The sequence below is a fragment of the Phyllobates terribilis genome, unplaced genomic scaffold (assembly GCF_046119375.1).
Source record: "Phyllobates terribilis strain yellow unplaced genomic scaffold, ASM4611937v1 Scaffold_68__1_contigs__length_7421828, whole genome shotgun sequence".
Taxonomy (NCBI): Eukaryota; Metazoa; Chordata; class Amphibia; order Anura; family Dendrobatidae; genus Phyllobates; species Phyllobates terribilis.
Genome location: NW_027362828.1, coordinates 6536826 through 6558094, shown reverse-complemented (window position 1 = coordinate 6558094; position 21269 = coordinate 6536826).

Here is a 21269-nt window from a genome sequence, read left to right as displayed (position 1 = left end):
CGCCATCCGCGCATTGAATCGCTCAATATCCGCATGTGTACATGTAGTCATGCGGATATTGAGCGATTCAATGCGCGGATGGTACCCAGGTCTGGAGAAGAGGAGACTCTCCTTCAGACCCGGGTACCATAGCACCTGTAGTTAAAAAAGAATTAAAATAAAAAAGAACATTATACTCACCTTCTGATGGCCCCCGGTCTCCTTTACGGTGTCCGGTGTCTTCGGCGGCTTGCGGTGGTGTAAAAGGACCTTCCATGACGTCATTTACTCATGTGACAGGTCATGCGACCGCTGACGACACCACCACGAGCCGTCGAAGACACCGGAGAAAGAGATCGGGGGCCATCGGAAGGTGAGTGTACCATTTTATTCTTTTTTTTTACTATTGATGTTGCATTTGGAGCATCGTAACTTGGTCACACTATATAAATCCATGCCGGTTGCATGGATTTATATAGTGTGATCAAGTTTTCAAGCACTTTTCCAAGTGATGCTAAAATCTCTTGGTAAAGCGCTTTACGACCCGCATGTGGAAACGCATGCAAAAACGCTTCACAAACGCTTCTACCTGGCAGGAAAAACGCATGTAAAATCCACATGCGTGTTTCCTGGCAAGGAGATGCAGATAAAATCCGGAGCATTTCTGCATCGTGGGCACTTAGCCTAAGACGCATCGGAACATAAGACTCACCTAGGTTTTAGAGGAGGAAAAATAGAAAAAAAATTTAAGCAAAAAATGTGGTCATGATGCACTGTTAAGGGGGAGGGGTTCTGCTGTCGGCACTATTATAGGGGTAATGTTCCCCAATTCTGTTAATATCCCCCACCCTGGTATACATGGCCCTCTCCTTCCTGTTATACATGGCCCACATCCCCATCCTGATATGCATGTCATCCCTCACCCCCATCCTGATATGCATGGCATACCTCACCCCCATCCTGATATACATGGCACCCCTCATCCCCATCCTGGTATGCATTGCACCCCAATCCCCCATCCCGGTATGCATGGCACCCCAATCACCCATCCTGGTATGCATGGAACCCCTTGATCCCCATTCTGGTATGATAGGCACCCCTCATCCTGATATGCATGGCACCCTTCATCCAAGTATGCATGCACCCCTCATCCTGGTATGCATGGCACCCCTCATCCTGGTATGCATGGCCCCCCTCATCTTAGTATGCAAGGCACCCTTCATCCCTCTTTCTGGTTACATGGCATCCCTCATCCTGGTATGTATGGCACCCTTCATCCCTTTTCCTGGTATGTATGACACCCCTTATCCCTCTTCCTGGTATGCATGCCACCCCTGATCACCATCTTGGTATGCATGGCACCCATGATCCCCATTCTGGTATGTATGGCACCCCCTCATCCCCATCCTGTTATGCATGGCACCCCCTGATCCCCATCCTGGTATGAAAAGCACTCCCTGATCCCCATCCTGGTATGCTTGGCACCACTCCATCCTGGTATGCTTGGCACCCCCTGATCCCCATCACGCTGCACACACAAAAATAAACAATCACACTCACCTCCTCTTTCCTTCAGTGCTTCATCTCGCTCTTCTTCCGACACTCACTGTGTGAGCCGCACATGGCGTCTCTTCCATGTGCCCTCAAACAGTGATATGCTGTGCCAGAATAGTCACTGCTCCCCGCGCTGGGATTCTGTGCGTGGGGAGCAGTGACCATTCACTCTCCTTAATAGCGCACACACTGTACCTGCAGCGCGGCTCCTGTTGCGGCTGGCTTTCAGTGTGCCGCTATTAAAGACCATGAATATTCACTACAACCCATGGGAGTGGATTGTAGTGAATATTCATGGACTTTAATATCGGGCACACAGACCGAGCACAGCAGGAGCCGGTAGAGTGTATGCGCTATTAAGGAAATTGAATATTCATTTTCTGTAGCAGCGGGCACAGTGGAGGCTGCAGCAGGCAGCTGCTGCGTCCTGTGCCCTGCTGCCTTTGCCCCCACATCCCCCACCACCCACAGCCATAGTTATATAGTATGGGACACAGTTTGGACTATAAGACGCACCCGCCACTTTTCTCCAAAATTTTGGAGGAAAAAAGTGTGTCTCATAATCCGAAAAATACGGTATATATTTTTTTCACCCTGACTAATAAGTGTTTCATTACTTTACAGAGGAAGAGGAAGAGGACCCTTCACCAATAGGTATGTACTGTACATTATCATTCCATGTTTCTTAACCCTGTCTTGTAATCAGCATTAACCTTCCTGACAGCCCCATTTTTCAAGTCTGATACGTCACTTTCTGCGGTAATAACTTTAAAATGCTTCTGTCAGTGATTCTGAGATTGTGATTTTGTTTTTGTAAAACATTGTACCTGTTCGTACTGGATCAGTTGTTTAGTCGTTATTTATTAAAGTATTCCAAATTTTCTGAAAATTTAGAAAAATGTGCAATTTTTAAACTTAATTGTATACCCTTAATGAGATGTAAATATATGCTCTATATGGGGTAATGCTGCGTTCAGGAGAAATTGCATAGTACATTGTGCAGGCTAAAATTTGGGTCTGAAGTAACATTCTATCTGAATGGAATTTGACTTAATGGAATTTTTCATTTTTTGATTCCATTTTGCATTAATTAATGTAAAGCACCTTAAGGATTAGCAAATTTGAATACTTTGAAGCCTCCATTCATTGAACTGGGGTAACTTTTAGGATGTTACAATAAAGAGGCCCTTCAAAGTCACTTCAAAGGCCCTAAAATGCAGTATATTTTAAATTTCCTTGAAAATATGAAAGACTATGTACTTTGACGTAAGGCTGTGTTCACACGTTACAGTTTTGCTGGATGTTTTTTTTTGCTGTGCTTTCCAGAATCCCAAAGTTCACCTTTGCTTCTATCACAGAAGCATGAACAATGGAAGGTGTTACGTCAGCAATGCAATACATATGTGAAATCATAAAACCATTTTTGGAAAAAAGGTTAATTTGCTGAAACTATTTGGGATAAAAAAAGATTTTTATGTCTGAAAAAAAAAGTGACTACTCTGAACAAAAAAGTTCATATGAGTTACTGAAAAATACACAATTGCAAATGTAACCGCCTGGAAAGTTGTATTGGTCAGGTATAGTTTATCTAAGACATTAGCTGTCACGGGTGTGTCAGAGTGACAGACAGTCGCCCTGCAGTTGGTTGCAGGAGATCTCTACGTTTGGCATTACAGACATCTTCTTAGAGGCTGTCTCTAGGACCCAGCGGCTACCTCCGTCTAATTAACACCCTGCCTGTCTGTATAAATACCTGCTGTGCTTCAGAGGGAGTTGCCGATGATATTCATTACTACTTGTGAAGGTTTAGCAAGAGTAGTACTTAGTCCTCTCTGTAGCTTGAGGACGCATGCGCATTTGTCTGGAGTCGTCTAAAGCTAAGCAATTTCCCCCTGTTTGTGTACCCTTATTGTATATAGTGTTTAGTGGAGACCGACTAGTGCTCATCTCCTTCCTTCCCTAGCCATAGCCATACGCCAGGGAAAGACAGGGCGAGGCACGCGTACGGCGATTGGTGCAGAGCCAATACAGGGACATTAAGGGAGACAGGGTGACACTAGATAGATATGATGCTGCAGATAGGAGGTCTCCTCTTCCCCCCTTTACCTAGAGTCTGGGCTCCCTTTCCCTCTTCCCTTTGTGTTGCACTATGTCTTTCCCACACTTGGTGTGACATTATCACCAGCCAAGCACATTTTGAAAGGAAAAAAAAAGAAAACTGACACTTTGTTGTTTTTAGGCATGTACTTTTTTTCCCTTTCTCCCTTGGTATGAGTTCAGTTGCAGAGCTCACCGTGCGGCTGCACAAGTTGTCCCTGGAGGTGAATGACCTCCACGGTGAGGTACAGCAGCAGCACCAGCGGCTACAGGTCGCCGATGTGGGGGTCTCTTTAGGTAGGCCTGTCCAAACTGAACCCAAAGTTGCCCTCCCGGACAGGTTTTCTGGAGGTAGGAACAAGTTTTTTGTATTCAAGGAGGCATGCAAACTGTATTTTAAACTTCGTCCTTACTCCTCCATAAATGAGGAGCAACGAGTTGGAATTGTGATCTCTCTACTGCTGGAAGATCCTCAGTCGTAGGTGTTTTCTTTACTGCAGGACTCGGTTTGCCTCCAGTCTGTGGAGGGTTTTTTCGGGGCTCATCTATAATGACCCTGACCGAGTCGCCTTGGCTGAGTCTAAGCTACATCGCCTTGAGCAGGGGAATTGGTCAGTGGAAACGTACAGTTCGGAATTCCGTAGATGGGCAATGGATTCCAAATGGAATGACTCAGCCCTTAGAAGTCAATTTTGTGAGGGGCTTACTGAAAGGTTGAAAGATGCCTTGGCAGTATATGAAACCTCTCAGTCGTTGGAGGCAAACATGTCATTGGCCATACGTCTTGATACACGCCTTTGGGATAGACGGGTGAGACCGGCCTTCTCTGGGGCCTTCTTGTCGGAGTTGTGTACCTCTGCCGGGGGAGCGGTCTGGAGGTGAACTAGTACTGGGGGAGGTGGAGGAACCATGCAGTTAGGGGGTGTCTCTGCATCATACATCTCTCTGGAGATTCACAAGAAAAAAGGTGTCTTTTTTTTGTGGGAAAAAAGGACATTTTGTTGGGACCTCTCCTTCAATTTCTAAACAAAAGGAGACTCTATTAACTCTTGCTAGTCTGGAGTTGGATAAACAAGGGGTGCATTTGTGACCAAACTGCAGTTTCCAGTTTGTCCTGACAGCAGAGGTGGTACTAGAGAGCAAAACCGAGAAAATGTCTCTGCTTCTTGACAGTGGAGCTGGAGTCAGCATGGCTGATGCTGAGTTTGTGAAGATTCATGGTCTTGCTTGCTGTATTTTAGATAAACCTATTTCCAGTTTTGACATCGACTCAGCGCCACTTGCACAGAAAGCATTTACTCAGATTATATATAATGTAAAACTGAGGGTGGGGTCAGTTCATTGTGAAATAATTCCTTGCTATGTCCTGGACAATCTTCCCACACGGATTGTTTTGGGTATACCTTGGGTTGTTAAACATAATCTATTGGTGGATTGACAAACCGGCGAGATTATTGAATGGGGAGATTACTGCCATGAAAACTGTTTAGATATCTCCCTTGCTACTGTCTCTACGGAAATATTACCTGCTTTTTGGTCTGTTTTTGAAGATGTTTTTTCTGTGAGCTGGTGTCAGGTTTTGCCTCCTCATCGAGCTTATGACTGTCCTCTATTAACCTGACCCCCGGAGCTAAACTACCGAAGTCCAGACTGTATAACCTTTGTGCCCCTGAGAGACAAGCCATGAAGTATTTCATTGCGGAAAGTCTGGAGAAGGGACATATCAGACCCTCATCTTCGCCCATGGCGGCAGGGTCTTCTTTGTGAAAAAAAAAAAAGATGATGGCCAACATCCCTGTTTAGATTTCTGGGAATTAAATCAAATTACTATCCGCGATCCATACTGTCTTCCTCTGATTCCTGATTTGTTCAGCCAGGTTGAGGTAGCTAAGGTTTTCTCCAAGTTGGATTTAATGGGAGCCTATAATCTGGCAAAAGTATTGTCTGATCTCATCAGACAGTACTTACAAGGTGGATACCACCAAAATTACAAGTAGCAATAGGGAAAGGGAAAAGGGTGTGAGTAAAATTAATAAATCTTTATTTAATAGTGTTAAAAACCTAATAATCCGTACATTGAGGATGTATATTGAATCACGGTTAATATGAATTATAATCCTATAAACTATGATCCACTAGATTTCTGATAGGGTCAGACAGTGAATCAAATTATAAATAGAATAAATCCCTAGCCAATGTCACTTATAATTAACCCCTTCCCCACATACGCCGTACATGTACTGCTCTGCGGGAGCGCCGCCGCGATCACATGCGGGTGTCAGCCGATCGCGGGCATTTAACCCCTGTGATGCCATTGTCAGTAGTTACAACGACATCGCAGGGCATCGCAGAGGGAGTGGGCTCCCTCTGTGATCCCATCAACACAACGCGATGTGATCGCGTTATGTTGATGGTCTCTTTGGTGACCCCCGGTCCCAAGATGGCCGCGGGGTCTTTCAGGGTCCTGCAGGAAGGTGGCCTGTCAGCACCTGCTCAGAGAGCAGGAGCTGAGACGCCTCTTTCCTTCCTGTCAGACGCTGCTCTGATGCTCTGCAGTGCAGATGCATTGCAGAGCATCAGATCAGCGATCTGACAGTTTGAAGTTGATGTCCCACCCTGGGACAATGTAAAAAAAGTAATAAAACATTTAATAAAAATTCTAAAAATATTTTTTTTAAAAATCACAAAATAAAGAAAGAAAAGAAAAAATATTAATCCAATAAATATATTTATCTGTGTAAAAAAAACAATAAACGTACACATATTTGGTATCGCGTCCGTAACGACCCGACCTATAAAACTTTCCCACTAGTTAACCCCTTCAATGAACACCATAAAAAAAGGTATAAAACACGGCAAAAAATTGTTCTTTTTCATCATACTTCCGAACAAAAAGTGGAATAAAACGTGATCAAAAAGACGCCTGTAAAAAAATATTGTACCACTGAAAACATCATCTTATCCTGCAAAATACAAGCCGCCATATAGCTCCATCAGTAGAAAATAAAAAAGTTACAGCTCTCAGATTAAAGCGATGCCAAAATAATAATTTTTTTCTATAAAATAGTTTTAATTGTTTAAAAGCGCCAAAACATAAAAAGAGATATAAATGTGGTATCGCTGTAATCGTACTGACCCGAAGAATAAATCTGCCTTATCAATTTTACCACACGCGGAACGGCATAAAAAATCCCCAAAAAAACAATTCCTGAATTGCTGGATTTTGTTCATGCAGCCTCCAAAAAAATGGAATAGAAAGCGATCAAAAAATGTCACGTGCTCGAAATTGTACCAATGAATACGTCAACTCATCCCACAAAAAACAAGCCCTTACATGACTCTGTTGGCCAAAATATAGAAAAATTATAGCTCGCTAAATATGGCGATGCAAAAACTTGTTTTTACAATAAAAAGCGTCTTTTAGTGTGTGACAGCTGTCAATCATAAAAACCTCATATAAATCTGTTATCCCTGTAATCGCACCAACCCGAAGAATAAAGTCGTCTAATCACTTATACCGCACGAGGAAAGGCATAAAAATTATATAAAACCTATTCTTCACATGCTGTTGATTTATTCATTCTGCCTCCCAAAGATTGCTCAGCATACATTTATCCGGTGGACTGTGCTGAGCGTTTACACCGGGGTTTCTGTGTAAATCTCTGAAATATGTGATTGAGACGGAACCCCCGGCGGAAGATTCCCTGTAATGAGACAGATGGAGGCACTGTGGACGCCATAGGACCTGTGATCCCACGGTGTCCGTCTTTTTATTAGGCATGCATAAAAGTGCCGTCAGCCAGAGTTCTATACACTTCTGAAAAGAAAGACGACGCTGAACAGAGGCCAGACGGAGTCCAGACGAACTCTGCTGCCTCATTATAGTGGAGCGCACGAAAAACGTGATCCAAAATGTTATGTAAAATGTTCCCAATAAAAGCTTCAGTTCCATTTACAAAAAAGCTCCCACTCAGGTCCGTCATCTGTTAACAATAATATAGGGGCTTCCACAATATTGGTAGCACAAAGGCTCTGGAAAAACAAAATGGCTCCTCGCCCTCCAAAAGAAATCCAGCGCTCTCAAATCCAAATGTCCCCCTCCTTCTGAGCTCCAGGATGTGTCTAAACCGCAGTTAGCGTCCACATGTTTGGCATTCCTGTAGCAATGAGAGACTGCCTAATTAATGGGTGCATGTCTTCAGAAGAACGAGCTGGGCATAATGTACTGGTCACTACAACGTACTGTTCACTACAGTGTACTGGTCACTACAACAGCAGTTTGCAATCTTCACTTAGCAACATCCACTATGCTTGTTTCTGGAAAACACACATGGAGTCAAAATCGTCACTACAACTGTAGATAAATTCACAAAGGGGTATAATTTCCAAAATGGGGTCACTTGAGGGGGATTCTGCTCTTATAGGGTCTCTGTATATGGAATCCGCAAACTATTCTAGGAAAATCTGCTCCCAGGAGGCAAAATGTGATCCGTCCCTCCCGAGTCTTACCGTATGGCCGTATGGCTAAGCAGTACTGTACAGCCATATATGGGGTATTTCTACATTCTGCAGAAATTGTGGGACAAATTTTGGTGTCATTTTTACCCATTTTCCAGTGTGAAAATGTAAAATCTGGGGCTAAAACAAAATTTTAGTGGTAAAACTGTAATTATTTTTTCTTCACTGCCCGGTGGTATAAAATTATGTGACACACCTGTGGTGTCAATATGATCACTACACCCCTAGATGAATTCATTGAGAGGTGTAGTTTGTAAAATTAGGTCACTTATGGGGGGGCTCAGCTGATCTGGCACGTTAGGGGCTCTACCAATGTGACATGGCACCCACAAACTAGTCCAACAAAATCTGAACTGTAATATGGTGCTTCTTCCCTTCTGAGCTTTGCACCAGGGCCGGCGTCAGCACCCGGCGTACCCGGGCAAGTGCCGGGGCCCTGGAAAATTATAGGGGCCCAGCCGCCCACTCACTGTCGGGGCCCGGGCCCACACACCCACCCGCCCACTCACTGTCGGGGCCGGGCCCACACACCCACCCGCCCACTCACTGTCGGGGCCGGGCCCACTCACCCACCCGCCCACTCACTGTCGGGGCCGGGCCCACACACCCACCCACCCACTCACTGTCGGGGCCGGGCCCACACACCCACCCGCCCACTCACTGTCGGGGCCGGGCCCACACACCCACCCGCCCACTCACTGTCGGGGCCGGGCCCACACACCCACTCACTGTCGGGGCCCTGGCCGCTTCCTCGGCACCTGTTCAGTGACGCAGGCGCTGCTTGATTGCCGGCACTCCCCCCAGACATGGCCGCGCGCTGTCCGGCTGTGTCTGCTAGTAATGACGCGGCAGGGTCGACGGCACTGCACCTTTAATTGTGCTTGTGTGTCGCCCCTGCCGCGTCATTACTAGCAGACACAACCGCACAGCGCGCGGCCATGTCTAGGGGAGTGCCGGCAATCAAACACCGTCGGAGGTCCTGCACAGATGGGCGGGAGGGGCCCGGACCCGAGAGCAAGTGGGCCCCTCTGATGTTCCAGGGCCATGAAGTGTGTGACACGCCGGGGGCCCTGCACTGCCCCATACCTGAGGAGCTGCTGGACAGGACACTGGACCGGGGACAGGTGAGTGAGGCTTCCCCAATCCCCATATTAAAAATATTAGTAATGGGTCTGTGTGAGTGCATGTATGTGAATGTCAGTGTATATGACTGTGTATATATATTTGTCTGTTTTATCTATGTGTATGTCTGTATGTGTACATATGTCTGCGTACCGTGTGTGCGCGCGCATATGTCTGCGTACCGTGTGTGCGCGCGCATATGTCTGCGTACCGTGTGTGCGTGCGCGTGTCTGTGTACCGTGTGTGCGCGCGCATATGTCTGCGTACTGTGTGTGCGTGCGCGTGTCTGCGTACCGTGTGTGCGCGCGCATATGTCTGCGTACTGTGTGTGCGTGCGTGTCTGCGTACCGTGTGTGCGCTCGCATATGTCTGCGTACTGTGTGTGCGTGCGCGTGTCTGCGTACCGTGTGTGCGCGCGCATATGTCTGCGTACTGTGTGTGCGTGCGTGTCTGCGTACCGTGTGTGCGCGCGCATATGTCTGCGTACTGTGTGCGTGCGCGTGTCTGCGTACCGTGTGTGCGCGCGCATATGTCTGCGTACTGTGTGTGCGTGCGTGTCTGCGTACCGTGTGTGCGCGCGCATATGTCTGCGTACTGTGTGTGCGTGCGCGTGTCTGCGTACCGTGTGTGCGCGCGCATATGTCTGCGTACTGTGTGTGCGTGCGTGTCTGCGTACCGTGTGTGCGCTCGCATATGTCTGCGTACTGTGTGTGCGCGCGCATATGTCTGCGTACTGTGTACACATCTCTCTGATTTAAGTACATAAAGATTAAAATTTTGAAATTTGCAAAATTTTCACCAAATTTCCGATTTTTTCACAAATAAATGTAAGTCATATCAAATAAATTCTAACACCATCATGAAGTACAATATGTCATGAAAAAACAATCTCAGAATCAGGGGGATCCATTGAAGCGTTCCAGAGTAATTACCTCATAAAGTGACAGTGGTCAGAATTAAAAAAAATGGCCCGGTCAGGAAGGTGAAAACAGGCTTCTGGGTGAAGGGGATAATGGCTGGGTTTATATTTTCAAAGTAAATGCCGTAAATTATATCAAAGTGCACTAGATTATTCTAGTATCTTCATCCAGGAGAAGGTTTTTGTCAAATTGAAGGCTCTTATAGCCAATATATAATTAATAATAAACACATTATCCTAACCCAAGGAATACACTCCCCATATTATATGCAGGAAGTGTAAGACTATGTGCACACGGTGCAAATTTTGCTGCGGTTTTGACGCTGTGTGTTTATTCAGCGTCAAAATCGCAGCGGCCAGATGTTACAGCATAGTGGATGAGATTTCAAGAAATCCCATGCCCACTATGCATTTTTGTGCACCTGCGGAAGCTGACATGAGGTGCGTTTTTCAGATCCGCAGCATGTCTATTTCTCTTGCGGAAATGCATGCGGATTTTCCCCATAGACTTGCATTAGATGAGGAAAATCCGCATGCTTAAAAACCACATGTGTGTTTTATGTGCGTTTTATGTGCGTTTCCACAGCGGAAACGCACACAGAAACGCTACATGATGATCAATAAAGTTTGTTTAAAAAAAACCTATTCTCTAATTTCAACATGAAGACATGAAAAACGCATGCGGCAAAACCGCATCAAAAAATGCATGCAGCAAACCGCATGTAAAAACCGCAAGTAACCTAATTTGCATATTAGGTGCAGAAATGGTGCAGAAATTCTGCAGCGTCAAAACCGCAACAAATCCGCACTGTGTGCACGTACCCTAACAGGTCTAATCGATGTGATTATAATGAGCCTTTATACAATGATTTATTTGTCAGGACACACTATTACACCTAACTGTGTCTGTGTGGTTGATCTTAAATTATGCCTGAAGCTCCTTTATTGCGGTACGCAGTAAAGATAAGGAGGCATTAACACAGGCTTAGCCGGCTTAGATACAGTTATATGAAAAAGTTTCGGCACCCCTATTAATCTTAAGCTTAATGTTTTATAAAAATTGGTGTTTTTGCAACAGCTATTTCAGTTTGATATCTGTAATAACTGTTGGACACAGTAATGTTTCTGCCTTGAAATGAGGTTTATTGTACTAACAGAAAATGTGCAATCTGCATTCAAACAAAATTTGTCAGGTGCATTAGTATGGGCACCTCACCAGAAAAGTGACATTAATATTTAGTAGATCCTCCTTTTGCAAAAATAACAGCCTCTAGTCGCTTCCTGTAGCTTTTAATGATTTCCTGGATCCTGGATGAAGGTATTTTTGACCATTCCTCTTTACAAAACAATTCCAGTTCAGTTAAGTTTGATGGTCGCCGAGCATGGGCAGCCCTATTCAAATGATCCCACAGATGTTCAATGATATTCAGGTCTGGGGACTGGGATGGCCATTCCAGAACATTGTAATTGTTCCTCTGCATGAATGCCTGAGTAGATTTGGAGCGGTGTTTTGGATCATTGTCTTGCTGAAAGATCCATCCCCGGCGTAACTTCAACTTTGTCACTGATTCTTGAACATTATTGTCAAGAATCTGCTGATACTAAGTGGAATCCATGTGTCCTTCAACTTTAACAAGATTCCCGGTGCCGGCATTGGCCACACAGCCCCAAAGCATGATGGAACCTCCACCAAATTTTACTGTGGGTAGCAAGTGTTTTTCTTGGACTGCTGTGTTTTTTTGCCGCCATGCATAATGCCTTTTTGTATGACCAAACAACTCAATCTTGGTTTCATCAGTCCACAGGACCTTCTTCCAAAAAGAAATTGGCTTCTCCATATGTGCTTTTGCATACCTCAGCCGACTCTGTTTGTGACGTGCTTGCAGAAACGGCTTCTTTCGCATCACTCTCCCATACAGCTTCTCCTTGTGCAAAGTGCGTTGTATAGTTGACCGATGCACAGTGACACCATCTGCAGCAAGTTGATGCTGCAGCTCTCTGGAGGTGGTCTGAGGATTGTCCTTGACTGATCTCACCATTCTTCTTCTCTGCCTTTCTGATATTTTTCTTGGCCTGCCACTTCTGGCCTTAACAAGAACTGTCCCTGTGTTCTTCCATTTCCTTACTATGTTCCTCACAGTGGAAACAGACAGGTTAAATCTCTGAGACAGCTTTTTGTATCCTTCCCCTGAACAACTATGTTGAATAATCTTTGTTTTCAGATCATTTGACAGTTTTTTTTGAGGAGCCCATGATGCCACTCTTCAGAGGAGATTCAAACAGGAGAACAACTTGCAAGTGGCCACTTTAATTAGCTTTTCTCATGATTGCATACACCTGGCTATGAAGTTCAAAGCTCAATGAGGTTACAAAACCCAAAAAAGTGCTTTAGTACGTCAGTGAAAAGTAGGTAGGAGTATTTAAAACAAGAAAATGATAAGGGTGCCCATACTTATGCACCTGTCAAATTTTGTTTGAATGCAGATTGCACATTTTCTGTTAGTACAATAAACCTCATTTCAAGGCAGAAACATTACTGTGTCCAACAGTTATTACATATATCAAACTGAAATAGCTGTTGCAAAAACACCAATTTTTATAAAACATTAAGCTTAAGATTAATAGGGGTGCCCAAACCTTTTCATATAACTGTATACGTGCGGCTCAGCTATGCCGCAGGCAGCCTCTCACGCTGTTCGCACACAAATTACCGGTCAGCAGGGGAGGCAGATAATATATATGGATCATGATCCCCTGGTTGTACAGGGGATCCAACAAACAATCTGCCTACTTTGATCTCAGATTCGACTCACATGTGCAGCTGTCGGATTCTCCCACACTGTCAACAAATGTGTAAGTGCGATCAGCGGGAGAGGCAATTTCGAAGTTCAACTATGTCTGCGATCTTTCAGGTCTAGATAAAGCTGACAACTAAAATGGGGTAGATATGTATCGTGCAACGTTGTAACACTGCACTCTGCAGCATGCGGTCAATTATTAGGCATAATAATTATAATGGACATTGGCTAGGGATTTATTCTATTTGTAATTCGATTCACTGTCTGAACCTATCAGGAATCTAGTGTATCATGGTTTTATAGGATTATAATTCATATTAACCGTGATTCAATATACATCATCTATGGGATGTACGGATTATTAGGTTTTTAACATTATTAAATAAAGATTTATTAATTTTACTCATACCGTTTTCTCCCCTTTCCCAATTTGCTACGAGCCTATAATCTGGTTTGAATCACAGAAGGGGATGAATGGAAAACAGGAGATTTTGAGAGTTTGGTTATGCCTTTTGGTTTAACCAATGCACCTACGGTATTCCAGCATTTCATAAATTATATTTTTCATCATTTGGTGGGGAGGTTTGTGGTGGTCTATCTGGACTATATTTTGGTTTACTCACCTGATTTTGAGACACATCGGTGGCATGTTAAGCAGGTACTCCAGATATTAAGGGATAACAAACTTTATGCTAAACTGGAAAAATGTGTTTTTGCTGTTCAGGAGGTGCAGTTTTTGGGGTACTTGTTGTCTTCAGGTTTCCGGATGGAACCGGTGAAGATCCGTGCAGTCCTTGATTACTTGTGAAGGCTTAGCAAGAGCAGTAGTTCGTCCTTTCTGGAGCTTGAGGACGTATGTGCATTTATCTGGAGTTGTCTAAAGCTAACCAATTTCCCCGTTTGTGTACCCTTGTTGTCTATAGTGTTTAGTGGATCTAGTAGGGCTCATATTCCTTCCCTAGCCATACGCCAGGGAAAGACAGGGCGAGGTACGGGTGCGGCGATTGTTGCAGAATCAATACAGGGACGTTAGGGGAGACAGGGTGAAGCTAGCTCAACCTAAGAGGTCTCCACTTTCCCCCTTTCCCTAGAGTCTGGGATCCCTTTCCCTCTTCCCTTTGTGTTGTACTAAGTCTTTCCCACACCTGGCGTGACATTAGCAGAGCATTGAGTTTTTAGCACACTGTTTAATTTCATGCATTGGTCGGCCCTCCAGTTGGTCAGGTAATGTTCAATTTCACATCTTGGTCAGTGTTACGCTCGCGCCCGGACTGATTGGCATGAGCGTGATTAGTGATCCCACTGTATAATGAACCGAGAAGTGCCTGGAGGGGCGTAACTAAGTATCTACCTGATCCGACCAAGGTCGCATGGCGGCTAACGACTCCATGAACCAAGGAGGAACCGAGCAGAGGGACCAGGTGCTACTCCAGGTCAGATCCCGGTCACAGCTCTTGACCCACACCAGGGAATGCAGGAACAGGCAGGTTAGGCTGTCATACAGACAGGTGGGTATTGGCAGGCATGGCTGGTATGCTGACAGGGGGTTACTGGTAAGCACGGCTGGTATGCAGACAGGTGGGTACTGGCAAGCACGGCTGGAGTGCAGACAGGGAAATACTGGCAAACATGGCTGGAGTGTAGACAGGTGGGTACTAGCAGGTTGGAGCGCAGGCTGGATAGAGTTCAGTACAGACTGGGAGACAGGAACAGAGCCGCAGATGCGGTAGACAAGCAGAGTAAAGCGAAACCGCCGGAGCGGAGGACAAGGCAGAGCAGAGTGGTACCGCAGGTGCGATGAACATGGCAGAGCAGAGAGGAACCGCCAGAGCGGTAGGCTAGGCAGAGCAGAGAGGAACCGCCGGAGCGGTGGGCTAGGCAGAGCAGAGGGGAACCGCCGGAGCGGTGAGCAAGCAGAGCACAACTAAACCGCAGGAGCGGTGAACACGGCAGAGCAGAAAGGAACCGCCGGAGCGGTGGGCTAGGCAGAGCAGAGGGGAACCGCCGGAGCGGTGAGCAAGGCAGAGCAGAGGGGAGCCGCCCGAGCGCTGAGCAAGGCAGAGCAGACAGAAACTGCTGGTGCAGTGAGCAAGGCAGAGCAGAGAAAATGGGCAAGTCAGAGCAGGGAGAAGCCGCCGGAGCGGTGGGGAAGGCTGAGCAAAGGGAAGCCGCTGGAGCGGTGGGCAAGTCAGAACAGAGAGAAACCCCAGGTGCGGTGAGCAAGGCAGAGCAGAGAGAAGCCGCCGGAGCGGTGGGCAAGTTAGAGCAGAGAGAAACCTCTGGTGCGGTGAGCAAGGCAGAGCAGAGAGAAGCCGCCGGAGCGGTGGGCAAGTTAGAGCAGAGAGAAACCTCTGGTGCGGTGAGCAAGGCAGAGCAGAGAGAAGCCGCCGGAGCGGTGAGCAATTCAGAGCAGAGAGAAGCCGCCGGAGCGGTGGGTAAGGCAGAGCAGAGGGAAGCCGCCTGAGCGGTGGGCAAGTCGAGCGGAGCGAAACCGCAGGTGCGGTGGACAAGGAAAATACGGGAAGATATGAAGGAAGGGAAAAGGGACTAGCAGAACCAGATACACACAAGGTACTTCCTATGAAGTAGCGAGTGGACACAAAACTCACAAACAGAAGTACAGAGACAACGAGTTGGAGTTAGGTGCAGGTTCAGACACTGCAGGAAAAGGGAGGGTACGGACATAGAGACAAAACAGGTAACAGGCTAAGAGACAGTTCAGACTGGAACTGATACTGCAACGAGATACAGGAACGAGCCTGGGTATACGGCCCCCAGAGTGGCGGAAACATACTAGAAGTCACAGATAACAGGTCTGGGAATGCAGCCCCCATAGTGGCGGAAACAGACAAGAAGCAGAACTGGACCTGGCAACTTCAGAGTCAAGGAGCACACTGAATGTTAGTGTTGCTCAGGCACCTCCTTCTGGGTGGAGGGGGTTTAAATATCCAGTGACTCACAGCAATAGGCTGGAGACGCATTAGGAGTGTGCCCACAGCAGCTATAAGAATCAGGAAGTAACCGGGCCGCCGCCCTAAGCAGTCAGTCAAAAGATATGCACACAGCATGAACTGGATGAAGCAAGGTTTGTAGGCTGGACTGACAGGTAAGATTGCAGTCTTGCATAGTGGGAGGTGGTGCACTATGCAAGCACGCCGCCAGGGATGTTACAGTCAGGCAATGTTTACTTTACACACATCAGTAATTTAATTAAACTTTAGTAATCCTAACTGCCATTCTGAGGTGAGGCGACTAAGACATTATGGTTTAAACTTGGGAAAATCTCAAAAATGATAGCAGCTTCACATCTCCTGAACAAACTATTAAAGCAAGTAAAAAAAAAAAAAAAGTTTAAAAAAAGATCATATAAAAGTACAAATCACCCCCCTTTTTGTCCCATTCAAAACAAAACAATAAAAAATACACATATTTGGTATTGCCACGTTCTGAAACGCCCGATCTATCAAGTAGAGAATTAATCTGATCAGTAAACGGCGAAATGAGAAAAAAATTAAAATGCAATAACAGGCGATCAAAACATTGTATCTAACCCAAAATAGTATCAGTAGAAACGTCAGCTTGGCACGCAAGCAATGAGCCCTCACCCGGGTCCAGATCCCGAATAATGGAGACACTACAGGTCTCGGAAAAATTTTTTAAATTGTTTTTTTCACCACTTAAATAAATAAGAATGCACACATGTTTGGTATCTTCAAGCTCGTAATGACCCGGATAATCTTAATGTCAGGTTAGTTTTACCATTCAGTGAACATGGTAGAGAAAAAAGCCCAAAACATTTGTGGAATTGCACTTTTTTGCAGTTTCACTATACTTGGAAGTTTTTCCCTGTTTTCCAGTACATTATATGGTTAGTGATGGGTGAACCTGTCAGTGTTAAGAGTTCGGCTAATATAGTCAAACACCGAACAGTTTTTTTAAAGTTCGGGTACCAGAACAGTACCCAGACCCCAAACACGGACCCCATTCATGTGAATGGGGGATCCGAATTTACCTGGTATCCAGCACTGTCATTTGCGTGGCAGCACAGGAGACACAGGCTCTGATCGGCGGTAATTGCAGAGCGCTGTGGCAGTGACCCGGCGGTAAAAAGCTTACTGGCTTAGGTGCCAGCTGATGGTACTACCACCATTAGCTGGCACCTCCTGCCATAGGAAGCAGCAGATACAGACGCCGCTGGATGGGAGCAGTAGTCTCCAATCCACTGGCGCCTGTGCTCTGCTGTAAGTAAAAAAAAAATTAAATTATTAAAAAAAATATTATAATAAAAATAAAACACATTATACTTACCTACACCTTTATTCCCGTTCAACTCATTGCACGCGTGGGAAAATACTCACTGCGCATGTGGTGACCTGTTTTGCCGGGAATACACTGAGTCAGTGTATTGCCGGCAAATGAACAGAGCAGTCACATACTATGTGGCTGCTCTGTTCATGGAATCTTCGTGGGACACTTGTTGTTTGGACTGCGTCGGAAATGTAAGGATGAGGTTGGTTTATTTTATTTTGTTACAGGGGACGTTGGCTTCAGCTGGAATGGCCAAGATGGTAAGTATGGTTTAATTTAGAATATTACAGGAATCCTGTCTTTATTTCAAATAAAATATTTTATTCTGGTTGTGAGTGTTTTTATTTTACATTTTACCTTCACTATGGGGTTAGTAATGGGGGGGCCTCTGCAATACTAACCTGGGTTTGATGTCAGCTGGCATTATAAGCTGATATCAACCCCAACCCTATAACCCCACCGCCACCGCTACAGGGCAGTGGGTAGAGCGAGGCTAAGTGCCAGAATTCTGGGACGGCTGAGGGCTTCTCTTTCTAGCCTCGGAGGGGGCCAATATTCATGGTCCCTTCCTAGGCTTTTAATATCAGTCCACAGATGTCTGCATAGCCTTTGCTAGCTGTTAAAATAGGGGGACCCCGTGTCATTATCTATCTGTATATCTATCTATTATATATTATCAACACACATAGTCAAAATTGTTGGTACCTCTCGTTTAATGAAAGAGAAACCCACAATGGTCACAGAAATAACTTGAATCTGACAAAAGTAATAATAAATTAAAAATCTATGAAAATGAAAAAATGAAAGTCAAACATTGCTTTTCAACTCTGCTTCCACGGAATTTTTTTAAAACTTAAACTCATGAAATAGGCCTAGACAGAAATGATGGTACCCCTGAAAATAATGTGACAAAAGGGATATGTTAAATGAAGTTGTGTCCACTAATTAGCATCACAGGTGCCTACAATCTTGTAATCAGTCAGTGGGCCTGTATTTAGGCCTACTCACTGTGCTGTTTGGTGACATGGTGTGTACCACACTCAACATGGACCAGAGGAAACAAATGATAGAGTTGTCTCAGGAGATTAGAAAAAAAATTATAGACAAGCATGTTAAAGGTAAAGGTTATAAGACCATCTCCAAACAGCTTGATGTTCCTATGACTATAGTTGCACATATTATTCACAAATTTAAGATCCATGGGACTGTAGCCAACCTCCCAGGACGTGGCCGCAGGAGGAAAATTGATGACAAATCAAAGAGACGGATGATACGAATGGTAACAAAAGAGCCCAGGAAAACTTCTAAAGAGATTAAAGGTGAACTTCAAGCTCAAGGAACATCAGTGTCAGTTCGCACCATCCTTCGTTGTTTGACCCAAAGTGGACTTCATGGGAGACGACCAAGGCGAACACCATTGTTGAAAAAAAATCAAAAAAGCCAGACTGGAATTTGCCAAACTACATGTTGACAAGCCACAAAGCTTCTGGGAGAATGTCCTATGGACAGATGAGACAAAAATGGAAGTTTTTGGCAAGGCACATCAGCTCTATGTTCACAGATGGAAAAATGAAGCATATTAAGAAAAGAACACTGTCCCTACTGTGAAACATGGAGGAGGCTCTGTTATGTTCTGGGGCTGCTTTGTTGCATTTGGCACAGGGTATCTTGAATCTGTTTAGGCTACAATGAAATCTCAAGACTATAAAGGGATTCTAGAGAGAAATGTGCTGCCCAGTGTCAGAAAGATTTGTCTCAGTTGCAGGTCATGGGTCTTGCAACAGGATAATGACCCAAAACACACAGCTAAAAACACGCAAAAATGGCTAAGAGTAAAACATTGGACTGTTCTGAAGTGGCCTTCTATGAGCCCTGATCTAAATCCCATTGAGCATCTTTGGAAAGAGCTGAAACATGACGTCTGGAAAAATCAACCTTCAAACACGAAACAACTGGAGCAGTTTGCTCATGAGGAGTGGGCCAAAATACCTGTTGAGAGGGGCAGAAGTCTCATTGACCGTTACAGGAATCGTTTGATTGCAGTGATTCCCTCAAAAGGTTGTTCAACAAAATATTAAGTTAAGGGTACCATCATTTCTGTCCAGGCCTATTTCAGGAGTTTAATTTTTTTAAAACTTCTGTGTAAACAGGGTTGAGAAGCAATTTCTGACTTTCATTTGTTCATTTTCATAGATTTTTAATTTATTATTACTTTTGTCAGATTCAAGTTATTTCTGTGACTATTGTGGGTTTTTCTTTCATTAAACGAGGGGTACCAACAATTTTGACCATGTGTGTATATATCTAGCTATCCATATATCTATGGATCTATTATCTATTTATTTATCTATCCATATATGTATTTATTATCTGTTGACCTATCTAATTATCTAAGATAGATAATAGATAGATATATGGATATATAGATATACTGATATCTAAATAGATAATAGATCGATAAATAGATATGTAGATAAATAGATTTATAGATAGATAATAGTTAGATATATGGATATATTGCTAGATAATAGATATATGGATAGATACACAAATAGATTAATAGATATACGGATAGATAGATATATGGATAGATACATAGGTAAATAATAGATATATGGATAGATATAAAGATAGATAAATAGATTCATAGATAGATAGAGAAATATTTAGATTTGAGAGTCCTCAGTGGTTGATACCTTTTAACCCCTTTCCGACGAGGTCAGTAATAGTACGTAGCTGCGCCCTGGGACTTATGGACCAGATACATACTATTACGCATGCGCCGATTGCACCCGCACCGCTCCCTGCATATTAAGCCCCGCAATGCTGCTATCGAAATTGATCCCAGCATTGCAGGGGCAAGGGGGGAGGTGATCGCTATACTCATCTCCTGCCGGCATCCACCGATGTCTGCGGCAGCTTCTGGATGTTGTCATGACGACCCGATGCAGTTATGACAACATCGGGGTCACCCGGAGGCAGGACGTTACCTTGGTCATGCGCAGTGCATGAGCCCTGTGTGCAGCGCTGACAGGCTGCATGGCATAGGGAGCTGCTGCTCTCTATAGTCCCATAGTGGGACAATGTGTAAAAGTAAAAAAAAGTGCAAGAAAGTGAAAAAAAAAAAAAATATAAAAAATATTTAAAAAAATGAAAAAAAAATCCCCAAAAAATAAAAATATATTGAACCCATAATATTTATTTATTATGAAGAAAAAAACAACCAATAAAAGTACACATATTTGGAATCGCCACGTCCGGAACGACCTGACCTATAAAACTGTGCCACTAGTTAACCCCTTTAGTAAACACAGTAAAAAATAAAAATAAAAAATGAAGCAAAAAACAATGCTTTATCATCATACCGCCAAACAAAAAATGGAATAACTTGCGATCAAAAAGACCAATGTAAATAAAAATGGTACCGCTGAAAATGTCATCTTGTCCCACAAAAAACAAGCCACTGTACAGCTCCATCATCCATAAAATAAAAAAGTTATAGCTCTCAGAATAAAGCGATACAAACATTTTTTTTTTTCTAGAAAATAGTTTTTATTGTGTAAAAGTGCCAAAACATAAAAAAAATTAGATAAATTTGGTACCACTGACCTGAAGAATGAAGCTGCCTTATCAATTTTACCACACACGGAGATGCATAAAAAAAAAACCCATAAAAACAATTCCTGAATTTTGTTTATTCTGCCTCCCAAAAATCGGAATAGAAAGCGATCAAAAAATGTCACATGCCCGAAAATGGTGCCAATAAAAATGTCAACTTCTCCCGCAATAAACAAGCTGTCACATGACTCTATCGGCCAAAGTATGGAAAATTTATAGCTCTCAAAATATGGTGATGCAAATACTAGTCTTCGCAAAAAAAAAAAAAAGGGCTTTTTAGTATGTGACAGACGTCAATCATAAAAACCTGATATGAATCTGTTATCGCTGTAATCGCAACGACCTGAAGAATAATG